The 22,092-nt window shown below is 45.7% G+C and overlaps 1 protein-coding gene across 4 annotated transcripts in view; it reads right to left on the bottom strand.

The window, feature by feature from the left end:
• The window catches only part of ANKRA2 (ankyrin repeat family A member 2), a 253,723-nt gene that overhangs the window by 192,481 nt on the left and 39,150 nt on the right, over positions 1-22,092 (bottom strand). For 2 of the 4 annotated variants that reach the window (XM_069627497.1, XM_069627499.1), the window contains exons 2-3: positions 4,495-4,594; positions 4,075-4,163 (exon numbers count right to left, since the gene is read on the bottom strand). The gene's annotated coding sequence lies outside the window, so the exon portion shown is untranslated. Of the gene's footprint in view, positions 1-4,074; positions 4,167-4,494; positions 4,595-22,092 lie in introns of all 4 variants that reach the window. The other 2 variants (XM_069627498.1, XM_069627500.1) reach the window with 2 other exon arrangements.

Here is a 22,092-nt window from a genome sequence, read left to right as displayed (position 1 = left end):
GGGGGCAGCTTTACAGAACCTCTTTAGGGGTGCTTTGACTTTGAACTTAACAGAGTACCTGTCCTGTACACTTTTCACATTACACAAATCTCAAATAGATGGACATATTTTAAACAATCTTCCCCAGCTTGATCGAGGTGGAATTGGGGATGGGGGTTGGGGGTTGAAACTCCTTTAATGCAAATTCAGTTGCTGGATAATTGGACAATTCCTGGATGCCACTTTTTTTTGTTGGCTGGTGTTCAATGGCTTAAGTGAAAGCAATGATCAGGCTGCAAGCATTGTTAAGAGAAATGAATAGACAGGGGGCATCTGTCCACTGTTAGAGGAGCCTTATGTGAGCTTGGATGGCCAATATCTGCAACCATTCTCTGTGCGCAGAATCACAACAGCAAATCTAATTGGAGCTTTTGTAAAGTAAAGCCCAAAGCGCCCTGTAACACAAGAAGCAGAAATGCAGGAATCAATATTGAAGATGCAGCGAAAGTCACACACGCTTCCCACGAGCCACACATGAACAATCCCCACACACGGGAAATATATGCCAGCGGGTGTCTGTGCACCGGCATGCAGCTGTCTTGGTAACTTATTGAAAATGACAAGCACTGTGCCCTTTATATACAATAGACACATTCTCACAGGGGCTATGCGACACTGCAATGTTCTTAAGCAGACAACCGAGTCAAATCTTGAGTATCGCTGCGCCTGTGCAACTCTTTCCTTCTCAGTAAAGCACTGGAATGATTTAGTTCCTACCAACTGAAGGTGTGGTCCTGTGTACGAGTTGTAGATGCAAGGTACCGTACACATAGCAACGTTGCACAGCAAGCATGTGGATAATGGACCACTTTAAAAAGCAACCAGGGATTTTGCAGAGGTTTGTTTAGTACATTAAGATTCTGCGGTTCAAGCCCGCACGTGCAGTGTCCCCTAGGGACCGGGGAGGGTCTAAGGGCTCTTCCAAAACTAGCAATCAAAATATATGTTAACCTATAGTGGTGCCAGCAAGTAAGTTTTTTGCCTTTTTTTTTTTTAATAAAAAAACAAAACATTTTCAGCAGTGGTCTTCAAACTTTTTTGATCCAAGCCCCCCTAAGAAAAAGGTAGCTACCTTGGGCCCCCTCTATACACATGGACTCCAAATTTTTTATCGGTTGCAAACGGTTATCGCCCGGTGCGGGGGTAGAATGGTGCCCCAAATGGAGGTGCGGGCGCCAAACACCAAACTCTTTCAAAATCATTGCTTGCAATAACTCAAATTAGATTAGAGGGCAAATATTTGTAAACACAGCATTCAGAATGTTTTGCTACAGCGGACTTGACTAAATGTAGTGTTGGATATTTATTTCCTACAGTAACGTTTGACATGTAACAATTTGTTTCTTAAGTACAACAACAGGATTACCATCAATGCAGTAACTTGAAAGTTGGACAGTGGCGTACTGGAGAACTAGTGTGAAGGGTGGCCCTGTCTTTCAGCATCCAGCCTGTCACTACTGGGTTCATTTTTTGCCAACTACAGGTTTTCTTCCAGCTTTGACCGATGATTAGTCTTTAGGGATAAGTGCTGAGAATCCAATCTCGCAAAGGTACGTGGTAAAGCTAACAGTACATTTTGATAAAATTGGAAACTCTGCATTTTGCCAAAATCCACCCAAAGAACTTTTTTGGAATTGGCTCTCCAGTAGGCGGTCACTTTGAAGCTCCATTAGTGCCTCCTGAAGGTGTATTAGGAGGCGGCCCCCTACGTCTGCTAGGAAAGGCTTAACCACTCAGTCAGTGAGGTTACAATTGGTTCTGAGATGGTTTCCTGTTACTTCAGCAACACATAAAATATAATACTGTCTCCTCAGGAGCATCTGCTAATAATGGGAACGCATCGGAATGCCGACATCATCCCTCCTCCTCCAAAGCTCCAGCTTCTTCTTGAATGCTGATATTTTTGCGTTCATAGCCAATGATGTGGTTTCTTTTCTGTGCCTTGCAGGGAGAGGTTTAGAAAATGTAGCTTTTCAAAGAGGTGGCCATAGTAAGCTAACAGTACATGCCAGTGTGAATCACACAGAGGTTCTTCTTTCGTCTTGTCTAAACCCAGGAGAAAGTGTCTCACTTTGTTCCATTTGTTCCAGAGTTCGTAAATGCGATTTAAAACCTTTCCCCCTGGAGAGCCAGCTGACCTCCGTGCGAAACAAAGCATCATGTTGAGCTCCCATTTCTGCATATAATGTGGCAAACAGACGGGCTCTTGTGCGGTACATCTTAATAAAATGTACAATCTTTACAACAGAAGTCAGCACCTCTGACAGCCCATTCCCCATATTGCGCAAAGACAATGGTTCCCGGGGATCACACAGTGTGTCCACAATATATGTGGAGCTACTGCCAACACTTTTGCTTTTAACCCAGCTCTAGCACCACAAATTGAAGGAGCAGCATCCATGCAAATACAAACACACGCCTCCCACTTTAGGCAGTGGGAACTTAGGAAGTAGTTAATGTCAAAGACTACAGATGCAGTTGCTCTGCCCTGAATTGGTTTACAAAATATTTCTCCAATATTTCTTTTCCACGGCAGTACCTCACAAAAGTAATCAAATGTGCTTCTTCTGAAATGTCAGTGGCCTCATCCAACTGTAGGGCAAACTGACTGATTCAAGCACGATATCAATTCTGTACTGATATCAGAGGACAGGTCAGTGATGCGGCGGAAAATTGTGGTTTCAGACATAGGAATACTTTTGCATTTCTCTGTTGTACCGTCACTGAGCATTACCTGGTTGACAGCGAGAATTGTTGGCAGAATTACTTTCTCAGCATCTGTAAAGGGCTTTTTGTTTTTGCCCAGATAATATGGTAAGAAGCTTCCAAAGCATTTGCAGGTACTGAGGCCGCATTTTTAACAGTGTCTTTTTGCTTTTGTATGCCTTGCAGCTGCCGTACAAATAAATCCCTGGTCTTTTTTGCTGAATCGGCATGTTTTGTTTACAAATGCTGCCTTAATTGTGTTGGCTTAAGGCTCGCTAATGTAGCGCCACAAACCACACACTGCAGCTTAACTTGTCCAGCAACTGCGATCCATGTGAACCCAAAGTCCAAATAATAAACAACATATTTCCATGTTTTTGCATTTCTTTTGTCCGTTTCCACCCCTCCTTCTGCTTTTCGTTGGAAATTCCTACCATCTTTGGGCACTACGAAATGATCCAGTTCTATGTGATATTTGTGCATTTTAAAGCCCAAAACAAAAAAGACTGATTTTTTTTTGGCTGTTTTTGTATTGGCTTTAAAATGCTGCATACTGCTCCCCCTCCTCCCCCACCCGCTCATTAACTCGCCCCCGAACTCCCAATTTCCCCACTCAACACACACATCCTACCCACATACACTGACACACGCACACACACAGTCCAAAACTCACCTCTGCCTCCTGCGACGACTCTGCTGGGGCTCACAGCACCTGTCAGCCCCTGCACGCACTCGAGTGCGGCAGGGGTTTGGCAAGTATGATAGTTCAATTTAGCAAAACCGCTCTGTGCGGTCATGGGGCAGTCTTTCTAAAATCGACCCCCCCCCTCCATTGGTACTGTGAAAAAGATCTTTTCACTTAGTACCAACGATCATCCATCTAAAAAAGGAGCCCGAATCTGTGAAAACATTGCAAACCCCCACTTTAATGTATGCCATGTTATTTTTTAAAAACCATTTCAAGTTTTCAAAAATTCAAAATGGCAAACACCACATGCAAAGATTTAAAACGAACCACGTGAAAAGGCTGGGGGGAAAAATAATTAAAGTCCCCAAAAGAAGGCATGTGAACAGCTTGGGGAAAGAAAAACTCAGCAAAAATAGGTCAGAAATACTGGTTGGATTAAAAAAAACACCACATTGATACAAGTTTCAGAAGACTCCCTGTTCAGATCGTGAAGTTCTAGCTTGAATTTTTTTTAAGTGTTGTCCTGGAATAGGCCACAGATTGGTGGCAAAAACCACAACTGGATGCACATTGCACAGGACCGATATAAAACTTCAGCACTTCTACTCAACCAATGGTACACAGGGAAAGGAAATTGTTACCGGCCTGTGTGACTGGGTTAAGTGCTTCACTGGATTTTTCTTGCTGGGACACAGGTGGTTAGGTTGACACACCGACGCTTGGAGCGATGCTGCTGCAACAAAAACAACAGTTAGCCAAGGATACATGGGTCTACCTGAGACTTCAAAATCAAGATTAGATTAGCTGCGGTGCTCCGGTGTTAGGCATCAGCTAGTAAGCAGGACGTAACGCTGGGAACCTGGTGGAGAGTACACAGTGCACTGTAAATGCAACTCCCACATGAGACGTGAACTTTCAGTACCGCCCCAAACTGGACATGAGAAAGGAACCGTCTCAAAAATAGGTTTGCAATCCCAGATTGTCTCCCAACTATACCTTTAAAATTGCCCCACCAACACCCACAGCAAAATACAGTTGTTTTAAAAAAAATACATTCTTACCGTCGGCAAGTCCTACTACAGTTGTCAAGATTTTTTATAGTGCATTTTGCTGCTGTGGACTTTGCTGTCCAAGATGGGATGATAGAGCCAATTTGTGTTCCTGCAATTGAAAAAGTACAATGAAAAAATATTAGACGTACCAGATTGACTGTACCAATATTTGCGCACTACACTCTGCCAGTCAGCACACATCCTCCACCAAACACAAAACGGACCTAGGGTGCAGGGTCCTACTGGGAAATCTCCAAAGTTACCTAGGCGCCAGTCGACCCCAGCTGGCAGAGAGAACAGAGAGCAGTCAGAGCACATACCTGAAAATGTGTGTCACACTCAGTCACAGAGACAACCAATAACAGAGCGAGAGAAAGAGCATTAGCTTGTTATAATTTACCCTTTCTATTCCGTGCCTACAATAGTTGAGAAGTCCAGCCTGCTGGCATTCCAATCATTCATCTACATATCTTACATAGAATCCAACACAGTAGTTCTTAACTCACTAAGCTAACTTTCGGAAACATCAATTAATTGCCAGGTAGCTTTTACTACAGTTCGGTGACAGTGCTGATGTAGCAGCAGATGGCCGCGGCTGCCCGGCCAGACACGAGGGCCCCTGGCTTCTCTGCAACATGTGGTGCCCCATGCAGGCGAAGGCCTGGCAACCACAGCAGGAAGATATACATGAATTCAGCGGTGCACCCAAAGTACTGTTGGTAATGCAGTGATTTTAGTACATCAAGGGATGCATAGATTCGCTCTATAGTAGATGGCTAACGGGGTAGCTCAGCAGGTTGACAAGACCGTTGCTGAGACGTTATATATGTAAAATATTATTATGTGTATTGATATACTGTTGTTTCTTTTGATGTGTTTAAGGTTTAATTTAACCAAAACAATAAAAACAAAAAATATATGCAAAACTTATAAAAAGGGAAGTGTTATAAAATGTGTGGCCAAGGGATGGGTTGAGGTATTTCTGCCTCTTTAGTGAAAGCCAAAAGTTGCCACCCATGAGCCCAGTTTAATTTCCTAATAACTGCTGTCAGCACAATGGAAACATTCATTTGGGATTAACCAGTTTGATAAACATAACATCGTAATAAATATAACCTGTGATAAAACACAAAGCAAGGGGCACACACATTACAGAGCATTGGTGTGGAAAGAAAAAAAGAAAGAAAACTTGTGAACGCAAGTTTCACCAGCGTTTGAGTTTGGAAATGATCATTTCCAATGAGCGTGTAAAATGCACATTTTAACAACAATAATGTTTCGAACATGTAGAATGCCTGCTTTCAACAGTGATCCGCCATCCCCGCCACACTGATGATCATGGCCTATTGATATCCGTGGTGTCCCTTTCAGGACAGAAGAAAACAAACGAGATGAGCAAACTGAGGCAGGAAATGCACGAGTGAGCTGGGGAAAAGGAGCACCGCCAAGATTAGGTCACCAAGCCCCCAGCTCCCCACCATCTGCAAAGCTGGCGGCTTGGTAAAGCCTGGTCATGGCTGAGGCAGGCCGGGTCCCCCAGATCCGGCAAGACATCCGATGCTGGATCTCGGACCAGGCCAGAGCCGTCCCATGGACCAGAGGAGTGACAAGGCAGGGGGGGCCGGTGTTGTATGATATACGGCTGCCCCACGGCAGATTGTTGGAGCCCAGCTGCTCTATGTCTCAGTACTTCCCTGCCCCCCTTTTGGGGTGTCTCTGTGTATTTTCTGAGTGCTGCTCTAAAAGTTGTCTGACCCTTGCCCTTTGTGAATGCCAGCCAATGTCAGTGCAGTTGCTGCTTTGTGTTGCTGTGCAAGCTTCCCTTTGTAGTGCTCTTCAGTGGGAGTGATTTCTCCAAGTGAGATCTGTTCAGTTTTATTACTGCTAATTGGGTGTGCTGGTAAGTGCGAGTGCTGTCTCTGGGTGCTGCTAAGTGTGAGTTCTGTCTCTCCGATAGCTACTTAGTGTGAGTGCTCTGCTGGTAAGCGGTGAGAGTACAGCCCAGTGGGTGTACTGTCTGTCAGTGTTGCTTAATGTGAGCGATTCCCATTGTAGTGCTGCTTGTGAGTGCTACTCGGTGTGCCTGCTGCCTCTAGATGCTGCTCAGTGCGAGTTCTGTTACGTTTGAGTGTTGTCTCTCAGACAGCTACACAGTGCTAGTGCTCTGCTGCTCAGTGGTGACAAGTACAGCCCAGTGGGAGTATTTGTGGATGTTTTTAAGAACATGTATTGCCCCTTTAAGGATGTGCCTTGACAATCTCATGACTGATTGGAAAAAGGAGCCTCGTCTCACACGTGCAATACAACAGCGGCAGACTAAACATAATGGCACTCTGCCTCCGTGCCTCATTGTGTTGCGCCTGCAGGCCTACCCTGTGTGATCACAGGCCTGCGGCCCTGCTAGTCTGGGTGCCCCCAGACCAGCATGTGTAACCTGGGTGCCTCCAAGCCACTGGCCCTCTGTGTGATTGCAAAGCAGCTGCTGTCTGGGAGCCCACGGCAGCTGCTGTCTTGTCGTGTGACCACGGCCATCAGGGTGATCCCTGCCACATAAATTGTGTGTTAGGTGCCCCGAGCACCCTTTGCGCTGGCCCGGAGTCACAATGCACAGAAATGAGCCCCCCCCACCTGCTAATTAAAGGGATAGTTCAAGCAGTATTATGTTAAATGTTAACCCTCAAAATTAAGGGGATACCAAATGTTCCAACACTATATCAGCTATTGTATTTGGTATCCCAACAAAAATGGATGTGTCTACTCCAAACACATACTCTACTCCCCTTCCTAATTGAATGTCAAATCAAGTGATATTATATTACTAAAGCACTAAAACAGCTATTAAATTTGGTATCCCCTTCAAAAAAAGTGCTTTGTTAAATGTTACCCCTCGAAATCAAGGGCATACCACATATTACAACGCTACAGCTGTTATATTTGGGATCCCTTGAAAAAAAGGATGGGATGATTCTAGAGGGAGTCACATTGTAGGCTTATGATGTACTCCCCTCCCCAATACAAGGGATAGTTCAAGCATTGCTTTGTTAAGTGTTAACCCTCAAATATAAGGAGATACCAAATATTACAACACTAAATCAGCTACTCTATTTGGTATCCCCAGAAAAAAAGGATGGGAGTACTTAAAGAAGTAGTTATTGTGTACCGTGGGAAAACCCAAAAAGGTGTCTCCCTAGCTAGTCCCCGGGGATCAGTCATCCAGGTGGCCAGGACACAGCCATCACTATTGGATCCAGTTCCTGGGGGTGGACTAGTGAGGGAGGATCACCTGAATGGGGGGGGGGGTGTCCTTGGGAGTGGGACACCAATGGGCGAGACGCAGTATCCCCCTTCTTTTAACACCTTTTCCCCATCCTACCACATAGGATATTCCAAGGCACTACCCCGCCACTTTCCCACACTAACACTTTCACACAACACGAAAGACAACAGACTAACACCAGAGCCGTTTACCTGACATGTCCCAATACAAGGGTTAGGCAAAGTCAGGCAATTGACCAGAATCGCACACACCAAAGGCCTTTTCCCTTCCGCACAGGGATAAAAGGTGGAGCACAAGAGCACAGGACGAGCAAGGCAGACTGTACAATGTGAGAGCTGACTCAGCACGGCAGTTCAAGAGGAGGCAAAAGACGCCGCATACCGAGGGGGTGACAAGGAGATCGACCTTGCCCTGTCTAACCAATGCCTGTGAAACCTCAGAAGAAGGAAACCTAAGCCTGCAAACAATAGCCTGCATGTTTTCAAACAGATTTTAACGGTATACCAGACCCTCCTCCGCTGATTACCAAGCCGGGGAGAAACGCTTGTCTTAGTGGTACCAACCTTGACTCCAAGGAGGAAGAAAGCACAGCGGTTCATCACAGCCGGTGAGTAGAGTCAAGCACTGATAATAAACCGAACTGTGTTAAATGAAAGTAGCCAAGGGCTAAATCTGGACTGTGAAAGCATAACAATTATTGAGGAATGAGGGGGAAAACCAGCAACATAGGAGTACGCCACCAAGTAGGTGCTCACACTGGAATCTCTGGGCGATTACCCAATGATAGAAAACTACTGTAACCAGAAGGCCTTGGGAGAAGGCGGAAGAAGTCAAAGTGGTCATACAGAGGTCTTATAAAATCCTCTGTACCGTCAGAAGTTTTTGACTGACAGATGATTGGAAAGGTAAGGGAACGAGTCCCGTTTGGTGAAGTGAGAGTGTGAACAGTGTGTTGCAAAGATTGGAAAGGGGAAACCCAATCAACGGACGCTCACACTGGTTGTTTGAAATTACATTAAGATTTGTGAAACAGGAAATGTTATAAGACAAGGAGAAGTGAAATGTCCTGCTAGTCATTTTGGGTCGGAGCCCGACCAAGGGAGTTCCAGTGGTGAAAAGTTATTACCCAAAGTTCATTGAGAAAGGAACCATTTAGTTGAACTGAACTTAAAATCATTAAGGAACTTTGATAGGCTCCAAGCACGGTGAGGGAGATGCAGGATTTGTGAAAGGTCTGTATCCAGAAGAGGGGGACACAGGGGTGTATTTGTGGAACTGAACTTTGTTTTTTAATATCAGGGCCTCAAGGGCAAGAGGCTTTAACCATCGAAGAGCCTGATAGCTGATGCAGAACTGTCGACACGTGCTGGGAAGGCTTGAGTGTGTGCTGTGATTGGGAAATCTAACTTGTTCAGTGCTAGAAACGTGGGAAAAGGAGACCCCTGGCAATCACATCCCGACTTATTATTTGTGAACACTTCTTTTATTGAACCCTTATCCCACACTCTTTTTTTTGTAATAAGCTGCAAGGAACTGGTAATAGGTTTTTGTTTAGGCCTTTTTATTTTGACACGAATGCCACAAGGACTGCCTTATTTTTCATTTGATGGTCGACGCTTGCTCTCATCTTTGATTTAGGTGTAGCTTGGGTGTTTTTCCACCCTGCATTTTTTCCATCCTGCATTTACAGTTTAATAAACACCCTTGAACTGTGATCACTTGTGTCTGTCTTTACTGTTGCCACCATGAGTTCCTCACAGTACACAAACAATGTTCTCATCGCCCCGATGCAACGGATAGTTTAAGCAGTGTTTTGTTAATGCTAACCCTCAAAAACAAGGGGATACCAAATATTATAAGGCTATATCAATGGTTATATTTGGTATCCCCTTGAAAAAAGGATGGGATGGCTTCCAGAAGGATTTGCAGCATAGCCTTATGATATACTCCCAACCCCAAGGGATTGTTCAAGCAGTGCTTTGTTAAATGTCAACCTTCAAAAAGAAGGGGATTCCAAATATTACAGCACTAAATCAGTTATATATTTGGTATCCCCAGAAAAAAAGAAGGGAGTCCTTAAAGAAGGAGTCATAGTGTAGACAATGTACTCACCATCTAGATGCAAGGGATAGTTCAAGCAGTGCTTTGTTAAATGGTACCCCTGAACATCAAGGGGATACCAAATATTACAACACTATATCAGCTATTATATTTGGTATCCCCTTGAAAAAAGGATGGGATGGCTTCCAGAAGGCGTCACAGTGTAGGCGTATGATGTAATCCCCTACCCAATGCAAGGGATAGATCAAGCAGTGCTTTGTTAAATGTTACCCCTCAAAATCAATGGGATAACAAATATTAGAATACTGTATCAGCTATTCTATTTGGTATCCCCAGAAGAAAAAGGACGGGAGTACTTAAAGACGTAGTTATTCTGTACTGTGAGAAACCTGAAGGTGTCTCCCTAGCTTGTCCCCGGGGATCTGCCATCCAGGTGGCCAGGACAAGGCCATCGCCGTGGACCAGTGAGGGAGGATCACCTGGATGGAGTGGGGGGGGGGGTCCTGTGGGAGTGGGACACCGACAAGTAAGATGCGGTATCCCTGTTCTTTCAACACCTTTTCCCCATCCTACCACATATGATACTCCAAGGCACTACCCCCCCTTTTCCCACACGAAAACAAGGAAGAAGATGTTATGCAGGTCTGGCCATTTTGATTAAGACCTCCCTAACCCGTAGGGTTAGGGTAGTGGAGACTAACATGGACTACCTACAGGTGCTCCGTATTTTACCCTCTGGTGGGGACCCGTTAATAATTTTGAACCTCTATAACAGACCCCATAAGGCTGAGGCAGACAGGTTAGCCAAGGTCAAGGTGTTTATTGATGAGTTATTTCTAAACCGGAGGAATCGTAATGAGCAATGCATATGGGGAGATTTGAACCTCAAAATGGGTGTAGGTCTGACAAAGGATTTGTTAGATCCGCTGGAGGACTGGGCACTGAACATCCCCTTGCCCATGATGAAAAATGGATGGGTGTGTGCAAAGGGCCTCCAAATGTGTTTATGGCTCATAGAATGGGGGCTGCGCAGGGTAAACGGATGCATAGTACCCAATATGCCAGGTACCTTTACCTTCAATAATCACCAAGGTTTGTCGACGATTGACTATTTTCTATCTCCCTAGAATTGTGGGATAGATTGTAGGTTTTGAAGTGCTGATGGATGGCAGTAGTGACCGTCACCCAATTTGTCTGAAACTGAATGGCATGCTAGGGGGTAGGCCTCCAGGAAACCCTTGTGTGCTTGGTAAAACCAAAACTCGCCTAGATTAGGAGAATTAAATTGGAAAGAATACGGGACTCCAACCTACACTTACACACTTTGTCAGAGAACCTATCCCGAATCTATGATCTATCTATGCCGATACACAAATCATCCTGAAACTCCTAAACTCAGACCCAAACTCCCAGCCCGACCTTGCAGCCTGCCTCCTTGACATCGACCGTTGGATGACTTCAAACCACCTCCTCCTGAACCCTACTAAAACTGAAATCATGGTGTGTGGCAACACTGAGCTTCTTCCCCGCCCTCTACCCTGGTCCCCATCCATGGGCCAACCACCCACCCCCCCACAGTAAAAAACCTTGGATGCACTCTGGACTCTGACCTAACCCTCTCTCATCAAATCAACAATGTCTCTAAGTCTTGCCATTACATCTCAAAATTCTCAGACGCACTTTTCCCTACCTCTCCTTTCCTAATAGGCTTGCCACTGTTATGTCTATTGTAATGTCAAGTCTGGACTATGCTAACTCCCTTTACCTCGGAGTACGGGCATACCACCATATTAAATTGCAAAGAGCGCAAAACGCTGCTGCCAAAATTGGCCCCAAGAGACCACAGCTCTCCAGCTCCCAGAACACTCCACTGGCTCCCAGTTGGATGAAGGGCCACTTTCAAGACCCTGTGCATCACTCACCGTGCAGTAAACAAGACCGGCCCTCTATACCTGCAAGACAAGCTAAAACCTTACCTCCCACCCCGCACCCTGAGATCAAGCTCCTCCCTCCTTCTAGTGATCTCAACCACCAACTCTGTCAGGATCGGAGGATCCTCGTTCTCAGCCATGGCCCCCACTCTATGAAACTCGCTTCCACCTCACATCCGACACACCGAAAGACTGTCATTCCGCAAATTACTAAAAACATGTCTCTTCCCATAACACCAACGATCACCCTAAAGACGTGTCTGAATCCCCCAGCAACCCAATGAAGAAACACACAATGAGACTAGTCTACCCAGGGTTCAAAACCTCCGACCCTACCCACAGGATAGGATGAAATAGAGTGGATGGATGGGATGGATAGAGCGGACGGAATGACGCAGTTGATAGATTGGAGTGAATAAAGGAGCAAATGGAGTGGATGGAGCAGATAGTATCCAGACGAGTGGATATAAATGGATGGTGTGGACGGAGTTGGATGAAGTGTATGGAATATATGGAGTGGATCGAATGAATGGATGGAAGTGCGTGGAGTGGACGGAATCAGATGGAGTGGACGGAGCTGGCTGGAATCGGACAAAATGTATGGAGTGTGCAGAGTAGGTTGAACGAATGAGTGGAATGACCGGAACAAGTTGAATGAGTGGAATGAGATGATTGAGTGCAAGGAGTAGGTGAGCATATGGAGCGAATGGTGCGCATGAAGCAGATGGAGTCGACTGAGTGGATAAAATCAACTGGAAATGGATGGAGCGATTAGAATTGGATGAAGTGGAAGGAATAGATGGAATAGATAGGTTGGATGTAACGGTTGGATGTAACGGCTAGAGTGGTTGGATCGGGTAGAGTGGGATGAACAGATAGAACGGATGGAACAAACGGAACAAATCGAACAAGTAAAAGGGATGGATTGGATAAAAATATAACAAATACAGTAGAAGGAGAAATCAGAATGGATGGAGCAAATAAAGTGGTTGAAACAGAGTTGACAGAACGGACAGAGTGGATGAAATCGAAAGAGTAGATGAACTGACATGCGGATGGAACAGAGTGGATTGAACAGACCGAGCGGGTAGAACCGACAGAATGGAGGGATCAGACAGAGTAGATGAACAAACGGAATGTATGGAACAGATAGAATGGATATACAGATAAAGTGGATGGAACGGATAGAGTAAATGGAACGGACAGAATGTATGGAACGGACAGAGTGGACGGAACGGGCAAAGTGGATGGAACGGATATAGCAGATGGAACAGATAGAGCGGATGGAGCGGATGGAACGGATAGAGCGGATGGAACGGATAGAGCGGATGGAACGGATAGAGTGGATGAAACGGATGGAACAGATAGAACGGATGGAGTGGACGGATGGATGTAACGGATGGATGTAACGGATGGAACAGATGGCACGGATTGAGTGTATGGAGTCTATGGAGCAGATAGAATGAATGGTATGGAGATGGTATGGATGGAACTGGACAGAGTGGATCGAACTGTTGCCATATATCTGTTTGCCCCTCCATACGCTATATATCTGTACACTGTTTATATCTGTATCCCCCTACATACCCTATATATCTGTATCCCTGTTTATATCTGTATCCCCATATATACCAGTATCGACCCTGTCACTATACATCCGTATGTCGCTATGTATGTCCCCACTGTCCTGTCCATGTGCCTTGCCCTCAGGCGCTTCTACAGATAACCACCACATCACACCACTACGCTTATTCTCTACTATACACCATCATTCAACTAGAACACAGCTATACCCCTGATAATTCGGCCTGGCTGATCACTTACAAATACGACCCCAAATACACCCCATTACCTTAATAAAACGCAGCTAGCTGAGCACATTCCTGCCTAGCTGTTCACATAGGCGTCCCTCAAGCCTAACGCAGCCAGAACCCAGTCTGAGTGTCCACCCACCTGACTGCACACATACAACTGATACCTTCAGCACCACACCTATCGCTAGAAAGCAGCTCTCATGCAACTACACCAGCTGCACACATATCCGGTGCACCCATGCACCATACAACACAATCTCTCTCTACTGACTTGAACTATGGTTCCTGAGGGCTTTCAACCTACCAGCGCTTTGAGGTCATACCAATGATATATAAGGCGCTATATAAATGCCAAGTAACATAACATAACATATTTTGGATAGTACTGCAACCCCTGGGCAGGTAGTTAAACAGTTCACAAAGCTACAGGGGGCTTTGGCCAAGGGCTTTACGATACATTGTAAGAAGAACGTACGTGAAGCCACATAAAAGAGAGTGGTTTGAGGAGGCCTGTACCAATGCCAAGAAAGCACTCCAAAGAGCCTTGAAAACACTGATCGGCACGAGGAGAGAGATTGCTCAGGCCAGAGTGCATTATCATGGTGAGTTAAAGAGAAGAAAAACTGAAATTGAAGAGGAAGCTTAAGAGTGCTTCTTGGATGCCTCAAGGTGAAATGACCGGAAATCTTTTTGGGAATTTATGAAAGGGGGCCCATCCACTGTTAAAATGGAGAGGTCTAGTGGTACGCATGCGGAAGAAGCAGCATGGGTGGGGTATTTTTGCAATCCGTTTGGTGGTGGGGTTCAAGCGGAAAGCCTTGGGAGAAGGTGCCCTCCACTACAGTTTATGCTAGAGAATGTATCTCAGGTCATCACTGAAAAGGCTCATAATCGAGTACCGGGCCCTGATACGACCCCCTCAGACCTTTTTCAGAATCATTTGGATCTTTGGGCCTCTTTGTTGACCAAGGTATTCAATGCTTGCATGGATACAGGCTAAGAACCACCCTTGTGGAAACCTGCTATTATTTTTCCCATCTTTCAGAAAGGGCACCCAGTGAGCCCTATGTCCTAAAGACATATCTCGTTACTGGACACCTCTTAAAATCTTTGGAAGGGTTCTGCTGGGGCATATTGAGTCCTGGTTATCGGGAGAGGGTGGTCCTCTCTGATGTCCAGCTTGGCTTTCGTCCTGGGGAGGGTACTATGGAACAGAGCCTCAATCTATACCTCCTTGTTTCCAACTCAGTTTTCTATAGGGGGAGGGAGTATCTTGCATTCATGGATCTGAGCACGGCCTTCGACAAAATGGACAGATCAAGGTTGTCGGCGGTGCTCGGCTCCATGAGTTGCCCAGAGGCCATCTTGGTGGTGTTACAAGAACTGCATAGAGAGAACAAGGCTTGTGTGCGCAGTGGTTCGGGGGTACCCTGCACTGCATGCTTTAGGGTCAGGTGAGGGGTCCGGCAGGGGTGTGTCTTGGCCCTGATCCATTTCACCCTTAATATTAACGGGCTTCTATAGGCTCTGGTGGACAGAGGGTGGATTATCCATATCTGGGGGGCAGGGATTTTCCAGTCCTGGCATACACAGATGGCACTGTGCTAATTGCCAAGACTCCTAGGGCCCTCCAAGTACTGCTCTCCACCTACGCAGCCTTTATGATATGTATCAGCCGTATCATATAGGTCCGGTTAGGAAGTGCTATGTCGCCCCTATTTGCTTCCCCTATGCTTCCAGTTTCCTGGGAAGGAATGGGTGAATGGTTCGTGCCTGAATGATCCGACTAAGACGTTTACGTTGCCGATGGGAAGAGCCAGGTCTTGAGAGCCATCCTGAAGGCGAGGTGGTCCTCAATGCGACGGGTCGTTAGTGGAAGTGAGTTCCAGATGGTGGCTGCTCGGACATTACCTATTATATTTGGCATCCTCCCAAAAGAGGAAAGGATAGGAGGACTCCAACAAGGAGAACAGAGTGCAGATAAATAGTGTATTCACATCCCAATACAAGAGCTGTTCAAGCAGCGTTTTCGATGAATGTTTGCCGTTGAAATCAAGTGGATAGCAAATATTGCAGCACTGAATTTGCCGTTATAGTTGGCATCCCCAATAAACTTAGATGGTAGGACTCCAGAAAGAAAATATCATGCAGGCGCTTACTCTACTTACGTCTCCAATACAAGGCCATATCATCTGGTGTTGCATTACATTTTAACCCTCAAAATCAAAGGGATACTAAATATTGCTGCACTGAATTCTTAATTATGTTAGCAACCCCATGTAAAATTGCTGGGAGTACTCAAAGCTTCCATGGGGCTTGGGCCTTGACTGAGTAAGGAGGCAATCAGCACAAATATGTTTGGGTATACAGTGAATATACCGAAATGAAAATAATGAATAACTTTAACTAAAAATCAATAGTGAAAGAAATTCGAATTTTTGGTTAACAGTATATATGATGGGATGGGTTGGGTAAGGGATTAAAACAGGTGATAAGGAGGAGGTTCGATTTTATTTTGTTATTTTTTATTAGTTAAATCATTTAATTTTTCAACATGGAACCATGTTTTTGCAATGCATGCTGCATACTCTCTAGCAGTACCGCTAAATTCTTAACTCGGCTACTGTATTGTCAGGTTAATTAAGGCACTATATTGGCTACTACATTTGGCATCCCAACAACAAAATGATGACAGGACTCGAAAGAAGAATAATGTGCAGGGAAATACTCTACTGCCTCTTCCTCCAAATACAAGGGAGTTTCAAGCAGAATTTTGTTAAATGTTAACCTTTGAAATCAAAGAGATACCCAATATTACAGCACTGAATCAGCTGCCTTGGCTAGCATCCACACAAACATGGATGAGAGGACTCCAAGCAGGAGAGTTTAATGCAAACACATCCACTGTTCACCTCCCCTATTCAAGGCCAAATCAAGTATATTTGTAAAGCATTAACCCTCGAAATTAAGGGGAAACCAAATAATACAGGACTGAATAGCATATCATAATTGGTATTCCCAGATGAGTACTCCAGAAAAAGAGAAAGGAAAAGTTACTCACCGCAGGGACTACTGTACTTCTAGTCAGTGTCCCCTTTCCTCCATAGTTATGGGAGTTCCCGCATAGCGGGAATGCGACGGAGCTCAAGCGCTCTTCTCCTTTAAGTAGTTAGAGAGTGGAGCGGGCCATGTGCATGTAGTGCTACCACGCCTTAAGCACTGCTTCCTGCGCTCTTCCCCCCTCAGTCTCTTACCCACCGAAAGGACTGGGAGGACCTATTTGACTAGTTTAGGAGGATTGAGGGCGGGTGGATGGAGTTAAGGGGACATTGGGCTAGGAGTACAGTAGTCGCTACTTTGAGAAACTTTTCCTTACTCTTCCGTCACGTCCTCTTTCCTCCTTAATGGGGGGGAAGTATAAAACACTACTGTAACCCAGAGAGGATGGCATCTATACTGTTGCAAAGATATTCCTTATGACTGCTTGTCTGGATCGGGCATGAACCATGGAGCTTGAATCCAGTGTGTCATGTATACAGAAAGCTGAAGGGGAAGCCCATATCTCTGCTTTGCATATGGCCTCCCAGGGTATGTGACGTTGGAAGGCTACTGCTGTGTTCTTAGCTCTCGTCAAGTGGGCATGCAGGTCTTGGAGGGATTTTGCCCTGCATTTGGTAAGCGTGAGAAATGCATGAGACTATCATCTGGCTATAGTGGTTTTAGACAACGGTCTACCTTTATGTAGCCCACCAAAGGTGAAATACAGCCTGAGGACCTGTGAGGCCTAGCCCTCTAGAAACGCCCCAAGGCCCTTCGAACCTCCAAACAATTGAGAAATGTATCTGCTTCCATCTGAGGTTTTGGGAAAAATACCATTCTTGGTTTATCTGGTCAGTAAGATCACTTTGTCTCTGTTGAAGGAGAAGTAGGGCTCCTCGTTGGATGAAACCTGAAGTTCGCCGATAGGTAATTGCCACTAGAAAAGAAGTTTTCCATGTCACCAGACATAAATCAAATAGCGCGATTGGCTTGAAGGTCTTGTGCATGAGAGCTATCAAGAGTATATTCAGATCTCAGTTCACAATAGAATGTAGTGTCTCCCGAAGTGTCGTTTGATGGCTGGATTGGCAAAGGATACCAGCTTGTCATTATTTGAGAGGTATGCCCCGATAGCCACCAGATACAGTCTGTTTGATGAGACTTGAGTGCTAATTTCTATAGTCAAGGAGCAATCCTTTGTGTTAATTTGGAGCAGGTTTCTTCTTTAGATAAGTGATGGTGCAGGAGAGAAAAAAGAACCCTGACACTAGGTTGTGTTACCAATTAGAGAGACAAACAAGTGTCCACAAGCTTTTGGAAAACTCCCGTCCCCTACATTCCTAATTTTATTGTGATCCAATCAAGATTTCAAACCGTCTGGCTAATTACTTATGGATGCCCGTTACATTTAACTTTATAGACATAATTTCACCTCCATAGTTATTTCATCCGACTAAGTCGAGTTTAACAATTCCCAAAACACAGAGCAATTTATATGATGCATGGATGACTGATTTGAGAATCTTGATCATTGTCTTGTTTATGGTGGTTTGAAAAGCAATTGTGTACAATATATTGTGTTTGAAAAAAATATTTGGACATAAATAATCAAGATTGTTGATATATGAAAACTACTGAAGTGAAATTATTTCTCTAAAGTTAAATATAATAGGCGTCCATAAGTAGTTAGCCAGACAGTTTGAAATGTTGATTGGATCACAATAGAATTAGGTGTACAGGGATGGGAGTGTTCCACAAGCTTGTGGACACCTATTTGTCTCTCTGATGAGACTAGGCCCAGAATGAACAATACTTGTCAAGAAGGAAAGAATGTCATCTATGGATGCCTGTAGACAATCCCATAACTTTCCCAGCATCCAATGGCAAAAAAGGAAACTTTTTCCTTTTTGCTGGGATCACATACAAGGCTTCTGGTATGTCCAATTACTTCAAGGTTGTCGTCCAATAATCCCAAGTGAGCATAGATCAATGTTTCAGGTGTGAAAGCGCCAAAGTGAGTGATCATGGGCAAAGCTCCATTACTCCCCCCACCCCCTGCTGGTGAAGCAGGTCCGGAATGAGGACAAGAAGGAGAGGTGGTTCACTTGCCATAAGTAGTAGCTCTGAGAACCAATGCCTGTGTGGCCAATGGGGGGCTGTTAGGAAACGTTTGCAATGACTGGAGGCTCTGAACTTCTGCAACTTTCAGAATCGGAGGGAGAGGGGGAATGCATATGCAAACTGGTTGTTCTGTGAGACTGGCAATGCATTTCCCAGGGAATGTTTGCCTTTCACCTGACATGAGGCATAATGAAGACACTTGTTCAGTTCCATCATGAATAGATCCACCGGAGAAAGACCTCCGGAGGTAAAGATCTCCCAGAAGACTTGCTTGCTCAACTCCCATTTGAAATTGGCGAAGGATCTCCTGCTTAGCTCGCCTGCAGGAACATTGTCTGTTCCTGCTAGATGAGCTGATTGTGGCAGTATGTTTTTAATCCGTGCCCACTCCCATAAGTGCACAGCCAGAGGAGCACAGTTTCCCCGACTTGGTGCCTCCCTGCTTGTTGATGTAGAACACGGTTGCCACGTTGTCCATCAGTATAAGGATATTGGAGATATCCATCACTGGCAAGAATGCATGCAAGGATGGAGGGGCGGGGGGAGGAGGGAGTGCATCCTCGTTCCACGTATCGTGGACTTGAAGATCTCTTAAGGTTGCTCCCCACCCTGGTAGGGAAGGGTCTGTTGTGATGGTAAACTGGTGAGGATGAGGAAGATCCTGGAATGCAGTGCCTATTCAGAGGCTCCTGTGATCTGCCTACCACAGACTATCCTGCTGGAGCCAGGTCAGAATGGAAAGCACCTTGATTAGAGAGTCAGAGATGTAGCTCGGTGCGGCGCATCCTCAATCTGGCCATTGGCACTAGCAGACGACTGTTCACCATCAAATGCAACAGACGTAGGAACCACTGAGCTTCTCTGTCTCGTTTCCCTACCTCCTACTCTCCTCCCTGCTAATCCTCCCACAGTCTCATCACTGGTCGTCATCCGGGCTGTTGCGTCGTGGCAGACCGGGACTTTTCTTCACCCAGGCTATGCGATGGAGCAGCCTGGGACTTTCTGCCTCGCTCTTCATCCGGGCTGGCCATTGAGCCAGCCTGTGACTTTCTTCACTGCTCCACTCTCCGTGTGGAGCAGACACGCCCCTCTTCCACTCCCGGGTCACTCCTAGCATATGCAGTCCAGGAGAACTTTTAGTAGGGGCACACCTCACCGGCAACGAGGTGGGCTGACTGGGACATGGCTGGGCAGCCTGGTTTGGGATGCCCCCTCACCCAGCCCAGACTGGGCTGCTCCTCTTCAGTCCGGGCGGCCCCAAGCACGCCGCCGATCCCATTGTCATTTCTAGGCCGACACCCACCACGTCCAAGGGTCCCTTAGTGGACAAGCATGTAGCCCCTAGTAGGCGGGTCTCTTGGGGCCCCGGGCTACATCAGTCTTCTCCTAGTCACACCTTGTACTGTCTTTTCTACCTACGTAGCTCACACAAATTCATACTAATACTAGAGAGCCACTAACACTCCTACGCCAACGCCTCACCTGCTCCAAAACCCTCCTTCACAATCCGCTGCTCCCTCCTTTCTTCTGCTGCCTTTTGGTCGCTGTCCACCTCCTCCGCTGACCTCACCCGATTCACCACACTTACCATTTCCAGTCCCCTACTTATATATGCTATGGGCTGGTCATCTGTCCCTATCCAAATCCTATTGCTTCCTGCCCCTCCAGGGCGTGTCTGGAAAGGCTTTAAAGCGGGTCCTAACCCTCTGACATTCTCTGCATAGACTTGCCACCGGGAGATCTGGCAGTGCTGGAAGATGGAGTGCAACGTTCATTTTCAGGGACCGTACCATTAAGTCTGGGGACCTTTGCCCTTACAAGTCTATGATGGTCTAGTGGATCGGACTACCAGCAAGCTCAAGCCACTGCAAGGCTGAGCTGTGCTTCTGCTCTGCGTATCTGCAGGGTGGGAGCCGAAGTTTCTCTGTCTCTCAACACTCCACTGCAGTGATCAGGTCTCAGTGGCGCTGGAGCGTTGGAATTATAGGTAGTCACTTCTGATCTTGCTGCCTTTTATCCACATGTCTCTATGTTCTCTGGCTGGTCTTCCCCTATTGTGGACTCTGCATCTGAAATGGAACGAGAAGACTGGCGAGCATATGCATGCAGAGGCACAGCTTGAAACATGGCTCTACAGAGAAACAAGTGGGCACAAGAAGGAGGGGAAGGAATTGGGTCCCCCTCTGCTGCCACCATCCACCTCAAGGGTAGGACTGGCTCTGGCGACAACCCTGGTATTTGCATTTTATTCGATTTTTAAAGTGCCTTACACCAAAGCGCTGCACAAGCAGCCAAAACGGTACAATAAATGATAAATGCATGAAGCCTGGGAAAGGTAATCAGGATTACAGAAGACGCTGCTTGAGTCAGAGTTTAAACTGAGGAAAGGTAGAGATAGAACAGAGAGAAAGAAGAGCATTCCAAAACATTGGAGCACTTAAGGAAAAGGAACAGAATCTGGAGGGTACACATGAGGGGGCAAAGATTTGACAGGAGAAATTGAGACGAAGATCTAAGCGCGCGAGTAGGAGCATAGAGTGAGATTAAAGACGATATAGAGGCGCACGATCATTGAGACATTTAAAAAAAAGTATACAGATGAAATTATATAGTATACAAGAGTTGAAGGAGACCTAGTGTAGGGACAGAAAAGTGGGACAAATGTAGTCCCAGGGAGAAAGAGAGAAGAGAAGATGTATAGAAGAATTAAAGATTGAGCAAAGAGGGGCAAGTTTTATGCAGGAAGACCGAAGATAATGGATGAGCAAAAGAAAAGTAGAGAGAATACCAGAGAAGAAAGCAGAAGCTTAGTAGCATGAGTTGTGAGAAAAGGGTGAGACTTGCGGATGTAGTACAGTTGATAATGGCAGGAGCGAGATATGGGAGAAATGTGTGGGGAAAAAGATAGATGAGACTCCAAAAGTACACCCAAGTCCTGGCAGTAGGAGATATAGCAATAGAAGGGGGAGGGGATAGAAGAGGGAAAGAGTGGAGGGGGGTGGTTGAAGCAGGAAAGAAGATAACCTCGATTTTAGAAGGATTCAGATGAAGATAATGGGATGTCATCCAAGATTGGATGCCAAGAAGACGGGCAGAGAGATTGAATTGTAGGTCTGAAAAAAAGGAAAGGAAGATTTGAGAGTCATCTGCATAGAGATCACGGGAGAATCCAACAGGAGGAAATAATGAAATATAGAGGACTCGTGTATAAGGAGAAAAGAAAAAGGGCCTAGGACGGAACACTATAAATAAGTGGAAAGGAAGGGGAAAATTGGTGAGGCAGGAAACAGAGAAGGTACCCGCTGAAAGATAATAAGCAAACCATTTTAAGACAGAACCAAGTAAACCAAGATTGTGGTGAGAG

The sequence above is a fragment of the Ambystoma mexicanum genome, chromosome 6p (genome assembly GCF_040938575.1).
Source record: "Ambystoma mexicanum isolate Mex_15411 chromosome 6p, UKY_AmexF1_1, whole genome shotgun sequence".
Classification (NCBI taxonomy): Eukaryota; Metazoa; Chordata; class Amphibia; order Caudata; family Ambystomatidae; genus Ambystoma; species Ambystoma mexicanum.
Note: the sequence above shows the minus strand (reverse complement) of the source record. Positions and strands in the feature narration are given on the sequence as shown.